Here is a 12935-nt window from a genome sequence, read left to right as displayed (position 1 = left end):
TGTGTGTGTGCGTGTATATATATATATATATATATATATAAATAGTGTTTGTGTGTATGTGAATGTATATATATATATATATATATATATATATATATATATATATATATAGAGTGTGTTTGTATATATATATATATATACACATACATACATACATACAGGGGTGGGATTCAAATTTTTAACAACAGGTTACCTGTTTTTCGGACGAAGACACCGGGGGGGGGGGACTCTAAATAAATAAATTCCCTGTCCAGAATGTTTTAGTGTGGATTGCCACACTATTTATATAATTACATAAGCGTACAGACCTACCCACACATTATACTAAACTCATCCATTACGTATAGGCCTCTATGCGTGCTCAGCCCATTTAGTTAGGCTGTGCACATGAAAATGGGTGGAGGACAGTGCGGCGTGCGCAGTAAGCCGCGACAACTCTCCCAGCTAATTAACAGATACAGCGCCAGGAGCAAGCTCAGTACATATATATACAGCACCAGAACAAAGCTCAGTACATATATATATATATATATATATATATATATATATACAGCACCAGAGCCAAGCTAAGTACATATATACAGCACCAGTACAAATACAGCTCAGTACAGAGATAATTTGCAAATTTAGTTTAACCCCTGCCATATAAGTTTGTACGGCATAAAACTACAGCTCCCAGTATAGCCAGAACGTTTGTAAGGATATGCTAGGATTTGCTGTTTCACAAAAAAGAACGATACACACATCATCTCGCTGCAGATCATATAGTGATTACAGTACTGAGCAGTCACAGGGAGAATAAACATTTATATTTAGTGACTCACGGGTGACGACTTCTCAGATTGTAGTCGTTCTCTTTACTTTTCCATCTGGTCCAGAACTCTATGATGCCTCCTGGCCATGACCCATTTCTGCGGAAATGGGTAAATTTGCTGCTCAGATCTCTTCGGTGCTCACTTTTTCAACATTTCTGCACCTATAAATGAAGAGCAAATTCTTATGGTACCACACTCTATGCCCCCAAATATAATAGTATCATACACCGTGTACCCGAATATAATAGCGCTACACACTGTGCCCCTGAATCTAATAGTAACATACACTGTTCCCCTGAATAAAATTGTGTCAAACACTGTAAAGTAATGCACCACACACAGTGCCCCCTGTAGATAGTGTCCCTCATAGAGCCCTATGTAGATAGTGCTCCCAGTAGAGCCCTCTATAGATAGTTCTCCTCATAGAGCCCTCTGTAAGTAGTAGCGTTCCCTGTAGACAGGGCCTCCTGTAGCATTCCCTGTAGATAGTGTCCCCTGTGGCATTCACTGTAGCGTTCCCTGTATAGTGCCCCCTGTATAGTGCCCCCTGTAGCGTTCCCTGTTTAGTGCCCCCTGTAGATAGGCCCCCCTGAGGCGTTCCCTGTGGATAGAGCCCCCTGTGGCGTTCCCTGTAGATTGAGCCCCCTGTGGCGTTCCCTGTAGGTAGAGCCCCCTGTGGCGTTCCCTGTAGATAGAGCCGCCTGTACCCCTGTGGCGGTCCCTGGAGATAGGGCCCCATGTGGCGTTCCTTGTAGATAGAACCCCCTGTGCCCCTGTGGTGGTCCCTGTAGATAGAGCCCCTTGTGGCGTTCCCTGTAGATAGAGCCCCTTTTGGCGTTCCCTGTAGATAGAGCCCCTTGTGGCGTTCCCTGTAGATAGAGCCCCTTGTGGCGTTCCCTGTAGATAGAGCCTCCTATGCGTTCCCTGTAGATAGAGCCCCCTGTGCCCCTGTGGCGGTCCCTGTAGATAGGGCCCCATGTGGCGTTCCCTGTAGATGGGGCCCTATCTACAGGGAATGCCACATGGGGCCCTATCTACAGGGAACACCACATGGGGCCCTATCTACAGGGACCACCACAGGCGCACAGGGGCTCCATCTACAGAGAACGCCACATGGGTCTCTATCTACAGGAAACGCCACAGGGGGCCCTATCTACAGGAAATGCCACAGGGGGCCCTATCTACAGGGAATGCCACATGGGCCCCTATCTACAGGGAACACCACATGGGGCCCTATCTACAGGGACCACCACAGGGGCACAGGGGGCTCCATCTACAGGGAACGCCACAGGGGTCTCTATCTACAGGAAACGCCACAGGGGGCCCTATCTACAGGAAACGCCACAGGGGGCCCTATCTACAGGGACCACCACAGGGGCACAGGGGGCTCCATCTACAGGGAACGCCACAGGGGTCTCTATCTACAGGGAACGCCACAGGGGTCTCTATCTACAGGAAACGCCACAGGGGGCCCTATCTACAGGAAACGCCACAGGGGGCCCTATCTACAGGGACCACCACAGGGGCACAGGGGGCTCCATCTACAGGGAACGCCACAGGGGTCTCTATCTACAGGAAACGCCACAGGGGGCCCTATCTACAGGGAACACCACATGGGGCCTGATGTGGCGTTACCCTGTAGATAGGGCCCCCTGTGGCGTTCCCTGTAGATAAGGGCCCCCTGAGGCGTTACCTGTAGATAAGGGCCCCTATATAGAGGACATACTAAAAAGAATGAACAATATTAGTAATGGGCGAAAATATAAAAAAAAGATATTCGTTTTTTATGTTTCCAAAACATGGAATGAACAGATTTTCTTTGTAGTTAATGAGAAAATAAAAACAAATTCCATAGAAACAGATGTGTAAAAATGTTTACTGTGCTTGATAGACCTGTAATGAACAGGATATAAGTGGAGTTTATAAGGGAATGAACACATTCCCTTATAAAAGACACATATATCGTGTTCATTCTCGGTCTATCAAGCACAGGAAAATGATTATGCATCTGTTTCTATGGAATATGTGTTCATTCTACTAGAAACTGCACTTATATCCTGTTCATTCCAGGTCTATCAAGCACAGGAATTTCCTAAGGCGTCTGTTTATATGGAATTTGTGTTTTATCTCCTCATTAACTACAAAGAAAATCTGTTCATGCCATGTCTACCACACATAAAAAATTAATTATGCCTTTTTTTATATTTTCTTCCCGTTAGTAATAATGTTCATTATTTTTCTTCATTCTTTTTAGTTTGTCCCCCTATATAGTCCCCTGTAGTTAGATCCCTATATTCTTCTGTTGTTCTCGTTCCCTGTATAGTCCCCTATGTAGTGCCCTATAGTGCCCACAGTAGAAGGAAGAAAAAAAAAACACATTTTCTTACCTCTCCCGTTGCCCGTGCCATCCTCCAGCGACGTCAGTCCTCCTCCATCGAAACGATGCAGTGGCGCGATGACATCATTGACATCGCGCCAACTGCATCATCACTAAAGCGCCGAATGTTGAGGCATCGTGTACCTCGCCAGGACAGCGCTCATAAACTCAACTGCATCCGCGTCCTAAGGACGTGGATACAATTGAGTGCAGAGGACCGGTTCCGGCTTCCCACTTCACCCGGTTCTGTGAACCGGCTGTCATCTTAACTACTGCTACCTCTTTTCCTCTGGATTGCGATTGTGCGTATTTGGGGTTTCATGTTAAGTCTCCCCTGAGGATAGCACCCTCACTGCATGCTACGGTGCAGCTCCTACACTTTGCTTTTTACTATATATATATATATATATATAGTGTGTGTGGTGTGTATATATGTGTGTGTGTGTGTGTGAGTGTGTATATATATATATATATATATATATAGTGTGTATGTGTATATATAGTGTGTGTGTATATATAGTGTGTTTGTGAGTGTATATATATATATATATATATATATATATATAGTGTGTGTGTGTGTATATATGTGCGTGTGTGTGTGTCTGTAGAGAGATATATATATATATATATATATATACATACATATATAGTGTGTGTGTACACCTAGTGTGTTTGATGTGCGTGTGTGTGTGTGTGTGTGTGTGTGTGTGTGTGTGTGTGTGTGATATATATATATATATATATATATATGGAAAATTTACCGCAAATTTTCATTTCCTGGAGTCCGTAAGCTGCAGGGTTAAGATACTTCTTCTGACCGGATAGAAGCGACATATTACTCAGCAGTAATCAATTAAACAATTAGGAGGTCCCAGGTAGCCTAAAAGAGGCTCTGTCACCACATTATAAGTGCCCTATCTCCTACATAAGGAGATTGGCGCTAAAATGTAGATGACAGCAGTGCTTTTTATTTTGAAAAACAATATATTTTTACCACGTTATTAGCGATTTCAGCTCTATGCTAATTACTTTTTTAATGCCCAACTGGGCGTGTTTTTACTTCAGACCAAGTGGGCGTTGTACAGAGGAGTGCATGACGCTGACCAATCAGCATCATACACTTCTCTCCATTCATTTAGTCAGCGCATAGGGACCCTGCTAGGATCCAGTAGGTGCTGTCCTATACTGACACATTAACGTTACTGAAGTGTTTTATTCTGTTATGTCTAAATGTAATAAAGTTTATATTTTTATATTCCAATCATTGTTGTGCTGAAGTTGATCATTTTTCCTCTCTCGAGTGTTCCTATAGACATTCCTTCCAGCCAGGACGGGATGTCTATTCACAAAAAACGCATAAAAATCGGACGCGAAAAAGAAGTGCAGGTTACTTCTTGGGACGTTTTTGGAGCAGTTTTTCAATAACTCTATAGAAAACAGATCCAAAAACATCCGTAAAAAAATGAATCAAAAACGCAACGAAAAGTGGCTTAAAAAACGTCTGAAAAACAGCTCCGTATTTTCAAACATTTTTTGTTAAGCGTGTGAACATACCCTTAGACTGGCAAAACTATCCCTTGATTCAAGTTGGAGCTGGATGATACTTTTGGTAAGAACCCTGGCATTGCTCAAAGGATAACACACCCGGTTAAGATCCTAAGATAAGGCTCTTTACAGGAAAGAGCTTGCAACTCGCCAACCAGTCTGGCGGAGGTAATTGCTATCAGAAATAGGGTTTTATATGAGAGAAGCTTAAGGCTTATACTGTGAAGTGGCTCAAATGGGGCACGGCTGACGTGTTTCAAAACAATGGGCAACTCCAAAGAGGGTAGAGGATTGTGATACTATGACCTTAATTTTTGAACCGCTTTTAGGAATCTGGTTACCAGTGGATGGTTGGAGAACCTCCCCTCTGAATTGGCAATAATGGCCATCAAATGCACTTTTAACGTATTGGACGTGGGGCCTTTCTGGTATGCCTCTTGTAGAAACTGCAATACTGTGGACACTGTATCTGGTAACCTGCCATTATCCTGACACCATTTAGAAAATATAAAAGCCATATTCGAGAATATATTTTCATTGTACTGGGTTTCCTGGAGGCTAATAAGGTATTGACTACCTCATCAGAGAAGCCCTTATTTTTCAAAGACTGCCGGTCAGTTTCCATGTCGTTAACTGTAACCTGTCTAACGTGGGATGAAACCAACCCTCCTATAGCAGGAGATCTGGATATAATGGAAGTTTACAGAAGTTGCCGTTCGAGAGATTCAACACAAGCGGAAACCATGCAGTTCTGGGCCAATGAGGAATGATCGCTATGGCCTTCACTTTCTCGTCCCTTATTTTCCTCAATACCCGAGGAATGAGAGGAATGGGGGGAAAGACATATATGAAGGTTTCTCCCCAACCCAATGATAGACTGTCTATGGCATATGGGTGATCCGACCTGTTGAGGGAGCAGAACTTCTTTAATTTGGTATTCTTTGCGTTCACCATGAGGTCTAAAGATGGTTTGCTCATCTTCCTGGTGATTTGAAGGAAGACTTCCGGATTCAAGCTCCACTCTCCTGGGTGAATCCACTTCCTGCTCAGTCAATCCGCTTTCAGATTCAACACTTCTCGAATGTGGACTGCGGAGACTGATCTCAGATTGTGTTCTGCCCACCGCATGATCTGACTGCATTCCTTTTTGAGGGAATTGCTTCTAGTGCCCCCGCTTGTTTATATAAAACACTGTGGGGAGGTTGTCTGACTGAATTTGGACATCGTGGCAATGGAGTACAGTCTGAAAGTGTAATAGGGCTAGTTTGATCGCCCTGAGCTCTTTCATGTTGGATGAAAGGTAGCTGTCATGTTTGGACCATTTCTTTTGCACCCATGATGTTCCCACATGTGCACCGCAGCCTAAGCCTGAGGCATCCGTAGTGAGGAGTATCCAATGAACTGGTCTCAGAGACCTGCCTCGATCGAGATGGTAGGCTACCAGCCAACACTGGAGGTTTCGTCTCACGTCCAGAGACATTGACATTAGGGTGTCGAGAGACACTATTTTCTTGTCCTAACTTTTCAGTATGTTGGATTATAACATTCGGATGTGTGCCCTTGCCCAGGGTACCGCCTCGATAGCTGATGTTAGAAGGCCTAACACTCTCATGACCTGACGGACGGAGCAGTGACTCAGTGATATTTGTCGTTGAACTCCTTGACGGATAGAATAGACGGGTCCTGAAAGAGTTACTGCCGATAAGTTAACTCTTTCAGCACCCTGGACAGTGACTATCCCCTGACGTATCCTAGCAACGCTCCCGTAATTATGGGTGCACACACATAGCCACCCGTAATTACGGGAGCCCCATAGACTTCTAAATAAGACATGTTCCATATTTTTCAACGGCACGGGCACCTTAAGCAAACTTAAGGTGAAATCTAAACTTAAGGTGAAATCTATGGGCCCGTAATTACGGCCCATAATTACGGCCGTTTTTACGTTCGTGTGCATGAAGCCTTACACTGGGAACTGGAAAACACTAGGAGACCATTTGAAAGACAAACCTTAGGTAACACAACAGTGCTCAGGCAATTGTCAAGAGGGCAGAGCCCCTTTGATAGTCCAGCAGCATTCTGGGCTGATTGCAGATATTCTGCAACTGTGCGAGCACTGCCCCTTTAAGGCCCGCGCACCCTGCGGGAGACAGTCTCTGAACCAGGAAGTGACTACTGGCATCTTCCAGGAAGGGGATGCCGCCGAGAACTCACACATCCATGGCCGCGGCCATCAGAGGGTAAGTCAGAGCGACGGTCCATGGCCATAGACGTTACAGTATACCCCTTCACCCTCTTCTTGGGGCCAGAGCACCCAAGACCTCTCCTCTGGACCGAATCCCCTCCAATCCACCAAATAAAGTCCTTCCTCCCAATTTCTTGGTGGCCAGGATCTCCCTCACTTCGAAAGTCCCTGACGAGCCGCTAGGAGCCACTGTGGAACTAGGAGTCCTGGAGTAGCGGTTCAGGACCAAAGGCTTCAGCAGGAAGCTTGTAAGACACAGGATACATTTGCAGCAGAATCTCGAAGGGTCTGAGGAAGCTGGGCGCAAATTTCTAAGATGGCACATGCAGCCGGATAATCTTGTAAGACAGCCAGACCTTCGTACCTGGAAGAAATTGGGGAGGCTCTCGTCTTCTAGTGTCTGCCTTTCTCTTCATGCGGTCCACCGCCAGCAGAACAGAAGATTGGGTCTGTTGCCATATCTGCAGAAAGTCCCTGAAGGTAGAGTAAGCTGCAGGCACCTCGGACATAGTAGAGACAGGAAGAGGTATTCGAGGATGTTGGCCATAGAAAATGATGAACGGACTGGAGGTGGTGGACTTACTAGTATGGTTATTATAGGAGAACTCAGCCCATGGGAGCAGCTGCACCCAGTCATAATGCCGCCTGGAGACAAAGTGCCGCAGATAGTTCTCCACAATATGCAGGGGCAAGCCATGCAGACGGAAGATGTGTTGGACGAAGAGATCGGCCAGTCGGGAAGCAGAAGGAAGGCCAGTCAGTGGAACAAAATGAGCCATCTTGGAAAATCGATCCACCACCACTCAGACCACACTGCACCCAGCAGAGAGAGGCAGATCTGTGACAAAGTCCATTGCAATATGTCGCCAGGGAGCATCAGGCACAGGCAGTGGTTGGAGCAGACCAGCTGGTCTGGAGTGGGCAAATTATTTGCTGTGCACAGAGGGGCAGATTATAATAAGGGCAATCTGGCAAGTACCCGGGGCCCGAGGCTGGAAGGGGGCCCAGTTTGCCCCGGTTCTCCCGTACTGGCTGTTAAAATAACAGCCGGATCAGAGAACCGGAGTGAAGCGGGACCTCTCACCCAATTGTATTTGCATCCTTAGGTTGCGAATACAATTGCTGACATTAGCACTGGCGAGAAAGGGAACTATCCGTTCCCTTCCTCACATTCGGCGCTTTACTAATGACACAGTCGGCGCGATGATGTCATCACGCCGACTGCGCCGTTACGATGGATGACGCTGTCTGGTCTCTGATCACTGGAGGTAGACGCAGGAACGGGTACAGGTGAGAATGTTTTGTTTTTTTCTCTGCAGCGTTGGGGGGCAATAGCTATAGGGGGCATTATCTACAGTTGGCATTGTAACGGCGCTATCTACAGGGGACATTATCTAGATTGGGCATTGTAACTGGCACTATCTACAGGGGACAATATCTACAGTGGGCATTGTAATTGGCGCTATCTACAGGGGCATTGTGACTGGCGCTATCTACAGAGGACATTATCTACAGTGGGCATTGTAACTGGCGCTATCTACAGGGGGCATTATGACTGGCGCTATCTACAGGGGACATTATCTACAGTGGGCATTGTAACTGGCGCTACCTACAGAGGGCATTGTGACTGGTGCTATCTACAGGGGGCATTGTGATTGGCGCTATCTACAGGGGGCATTATATACAGAGGGCATTGTAACTGGCACTATCTACAGGGGCAATGTTAGTGTGTGGTGTTTTACTTTACAGTGTTTGACACAATTTCATGGGCACAGTGTATAATCCTATTATATTCAGGAGTTCAGTGTATGGTACTATTATATTCAGGAGCACAGTGCATAGTACTATTATATTCAGGAGCACTGTGTATAGTAATATTATTGTAATGTCGGGGTAGGGAGACAGACAAGTGAGCCCTAATCTACCCGCCACTCAGTCCCTGCCTACTTGCAACGACCCGCCCTAGGCGACGGGGTACAACTGGGCAACGGTCCCTACACTAAATAGGTGCACGACAGACAAACAGACAAGGGTACAAAGAAGCCAGGGAAATGGGGAAGTTGCCCACGGGGACACCATGAGCAACAAGCGAAGTGAACGAGCCGAGTCAAACCAGGAGATGAGCGAGGTACAAAAACGCAGAGCAGAAGAGTGATCAGTAAAGCCAAGGTAAATCACAAGCAGAGGATCAATAGTTCAAGAAGCTGCAGCAGGGCCAGGAAACCAGCAGAGAAGAATCACAAGCAAAGGAGGAACAGGAAAGGCAGGTATAAATAGACAGAGGGCAGGAGCTAGCTCCGTCTGGCCAGGCTGTGATAGGCTCTCCCACTCCTAAGCCTGCCATCCTGGGTCGTGGAAGATGGAGTCAGTCTCACAGACATAGAAGCAGGTGCAGACTGAGACTGGGCGTCGACACAGAAGTTGTGTCTGGCAGATCCTTTACAGTACCCCCCCCCCTTTTATGAGGGGCCACCGGACCCTTTCTAGGTGGACCTGGTTTATTGGGGAAACGAAGGTGGAACCTCCTGAGCAATACCCCAGCGTGAACATCCCGGGCTGGTACCCAAGTCCTCTCCTCAGGCCCGTATCCCCTCCAATGGACCAGGTACTGGAGGGAGCCTTGAACCATCCTGCTGTCCGCAATCTTGACCACCTCGAATTCTACCCCCTCAGGGGTGAGAACAGGGATCGGAGGTTTCCTCGAGGGAGCCAAGGACGGGGAGCAGCGTTTAAGGAGGGAGGCATGAAACACGTCGTGTACTCGAAAAGACGAGGGCAACTCCAGTTGGAAGGAGACACGGTTAAGGACTTCAATGACCTTGTATGGCCCTATAAACCGGGGAGCAAACTTCTTAGACGGGACTTTAAGGCGCAAATTTTTTGACGATAGCCACACCAGATCCCCGACCACAAACAAGAGGTTAGCAGAACGTCTTCTATCTGCCTGAGTCTTTTGTATGCTCTGGGACGCCTCTAGGTTCTTCTGAACCTGGGCCCAGACTATGCACAGTTCCCGATGAACGACATCTACCTCGGGATTGTTGGAACTACCAGGTGAAATGGAGGAGAACCGTGGATTAAACCCAAAATTACAGAAAAAGGGGGAGACCCCTGACGAGTTACTGACCCGGTTATTAAGGGAAAATTCGGCGAGGGGAATGAATGAGACCCAATCATATTGACAGTCAGAGATAAAACACCTTAAATATTGTTCTAGAGACTGATTAGTCCTCTCAGTTTGGCCATTAGTTTCCGGATGGAAGGCAGAGGAGAAGGACAGATCAATCTCCAACTTTTTACAGAAGGCTCTCCAAAACAATGAAACAAAATTGTACCCCTCTGTCAGAAACAATATTGACAGGGACCCCATGGAGACACAGGATGTGTTTGACAAACAAGGTAGCGAACGTCTTAGCATTGGGTAGTTTCTTGAGGGGCACAAAGTGGCACATCTTACTGAAGCGGTCTACTACAACCCACACCACCGACTTGCCTTGAGATGGAGGCAAATCGGTGATGAAATCCATGGAGATATGGGTCCAAGGTCTCTGGGGAACGGGCAAAGAACATAGTAAGCCCGCTGGTCGGGACCTGGGAGTCTTGGACCTAGCACAAACTTCACAAGCGGCGACGTAGGCCTTAACGTCTTTGAGCAACCCAGGCCACCAATAGTTTCTGGCAATGAGGTGCTTGGTACCCAGGATGCCCGGATGGCCAGATAGTGCAGAGTCATGATTTTCCCTAAGTACCCTTAGCCGTTATTGCAGGGGAACAAACAGCTTGTTCTCAGGAAGGTTCCCGGGAGCTGAACCTTGATCAGCCGCAATTTCAGAGACTAAATGAGAATCAATAGAGGAAACGATTATACCTGGAGGCAAAACACAAGCAGGATCTTCCTCCGAAGGAGGGCTGGCCATGAAGCTACGCGACAGTGCATCAGCCTTAATATTTTTAGACCCAGCCCTATAGGTGACCAAAAAGATGAATCTGGTAAAAAAGAACGCCCATCGAGCTTGTCTCGGGTTTAGCCTCCGGGCAGATTCTAGAAAAAACTGATTCTTGTGGTCGGCAAGGACCGTTACCTGGTGCCTAGCCCCCTCCAGGAAGTGGCGCCACTCTTCAAATGCCCATTTAATGGCTAAGAGTTCGCGGTTGCCAATATCATAGTTACTCTCAGTGGGCGAAAACTTCCTGGAGAAGTAGGCACAGGGGCGGAGATGGGTGAGGGACCTGGTACCCTGGGACAAGACAGCCCCCACTGCCACCTCGGACGCGTCAACCTCCACGATAAATGGCTCCATTTGGTTGGGCTGAACCAGCACTGGGGCCGAGATAAAGCACTTCTTAAGGACCTCAAAAGCCTGTACAGCCTCAGGAGGCCAGTGGAGGAGATCAGCACCTTTGCGAGTGAGATCCGTAAGAGGCTTAGCGATGACCGAGAAGTTAGCAATAAATCTCCTGTAATAATTAGCGAACCCCAGGAAGCACTGTAACGCCTTCAGGGAGGCAGGTTGGACCCATTCCGCCACAGCCTGGACCTTGGCGGGGTCCATGCGGAATTCATGAGGAGTGAGGATTTGACCCAAAAACGGTATCTCCTGCACCCCAAACACACATTTTTCGGTCTTAGCAAACAGTTTGTTTTCCCGAAGGGCCTGGAGCACCTTCCTGACATGCTCAATGTGGGAGGACCAGTCCTTGGAAAACACAAGTATGTCATCAAGGTACACTACAAGAAATACCCCCAGGTAGTCTCTTAAAACCTAATTTATGAAATTCTGGAAGACCGCGGGAGCATTACACAACCCAAAGGGCATGACGAGGTATTCAAAATGACTTTCGGGCGTGTTAAACGCAGTCTTTCACTCATCCCCCTGTTTGATGCGGATAAGGTTATAAGCCCCCCGTAGATCAAACTTAGAGAACCATTGGGCCCCCTGAACCTGATTGAAGAGATCAGGAATCAAAGGAAGGGGATACTGGTTCCTTACAGTGACCTTATTCAAGTTTCGGTAGTCAATGCATGGCCTAAGACCACCATCCTTCTTCCCTACGAAGAAGAAGCCAGCACCTACCGGAGAAGTAGAGGGACGAATGTAACCCTTGGCCAGGCATTCCTGGATATACTCTCTCATGGCTTCACGTTCGGGACAAGAGAGATTAAATATCCTACCCTTAGGGAGCTTAGCTCCTGGTACCAAATCAATTGCGCAATCGTATTCTATATGAGGTGGTAACACTTCGGAGGCCTCTTTAGAGAAAACATCAGCGAAGTCCTGAACAAACTCAGGTAGGGTGTTCACCTCCTCAGGGAGAGAAATAGAATTAACAAAAAACATGACGTCATGCATTCATTACCCCATTTGGTAAGATCCCCAGTATTCCAGTCAAACGTGGGATTATGCAACTGCAACCAGGGAAGGCCTAAAACCAAATCGGACGATAATCCCTGCATCACCAGTACAGAGCACTGCTCCAAATGCATGGAGCCAACAAGGAGTTCAAAAACAGGGGTATGCTGTGTAAAATAACCATTAGCAAGAGGAGTGGAGTCGATACCCACTACCGGGACACGTTTAGGCAAATCAATCAATGGCATAGCTAGAGACATAGCAAATTCCACAGACATAATATTAGCAGAAGACCCTGAATCCACGAAGGCACTGCCGGTAGCAGACCTACCACCAAAAGAGACCTGAAAGGGAAGCAAGATTTTATTACGTTTCCTATTTACGGGAAATACCTGTGCGCCCAAGTGACCTCCCAGATGGTCACTTAGGCGTGGAAGTTCTTCCGGCTGCTTATTCTTACGCCTAGGACAGTTGTTCACTTGATGCTTGTCATCCCCACAGTAGAAGTAGAGACCATTCTTCCTGCGGAACTCTCTACATTGTTGGGGGGACACGGAGGCCCCGAGTTGCATAGGTACCTCCGAGTCTTCCGTGGAAGAACA

This window comes from Rhinoderma darwinii, chromosome 12 (genome assembly GCF_050947455.1).
Source record: "Rhinoderma darwinii isolate aRhiDar2 chromosome 12, aRhiDar2.hap1, whole genome shotgun sequence".
Taxonomy (NCBI): Eukaryota; Metazoa; Chordata; class Amphibia; order Anura; family Rhinodermatidae; genus Rhinoderma; species Rhinoderma darwinii.
This window is presented reverse-complemented; position numbering follows the sequence as displayed.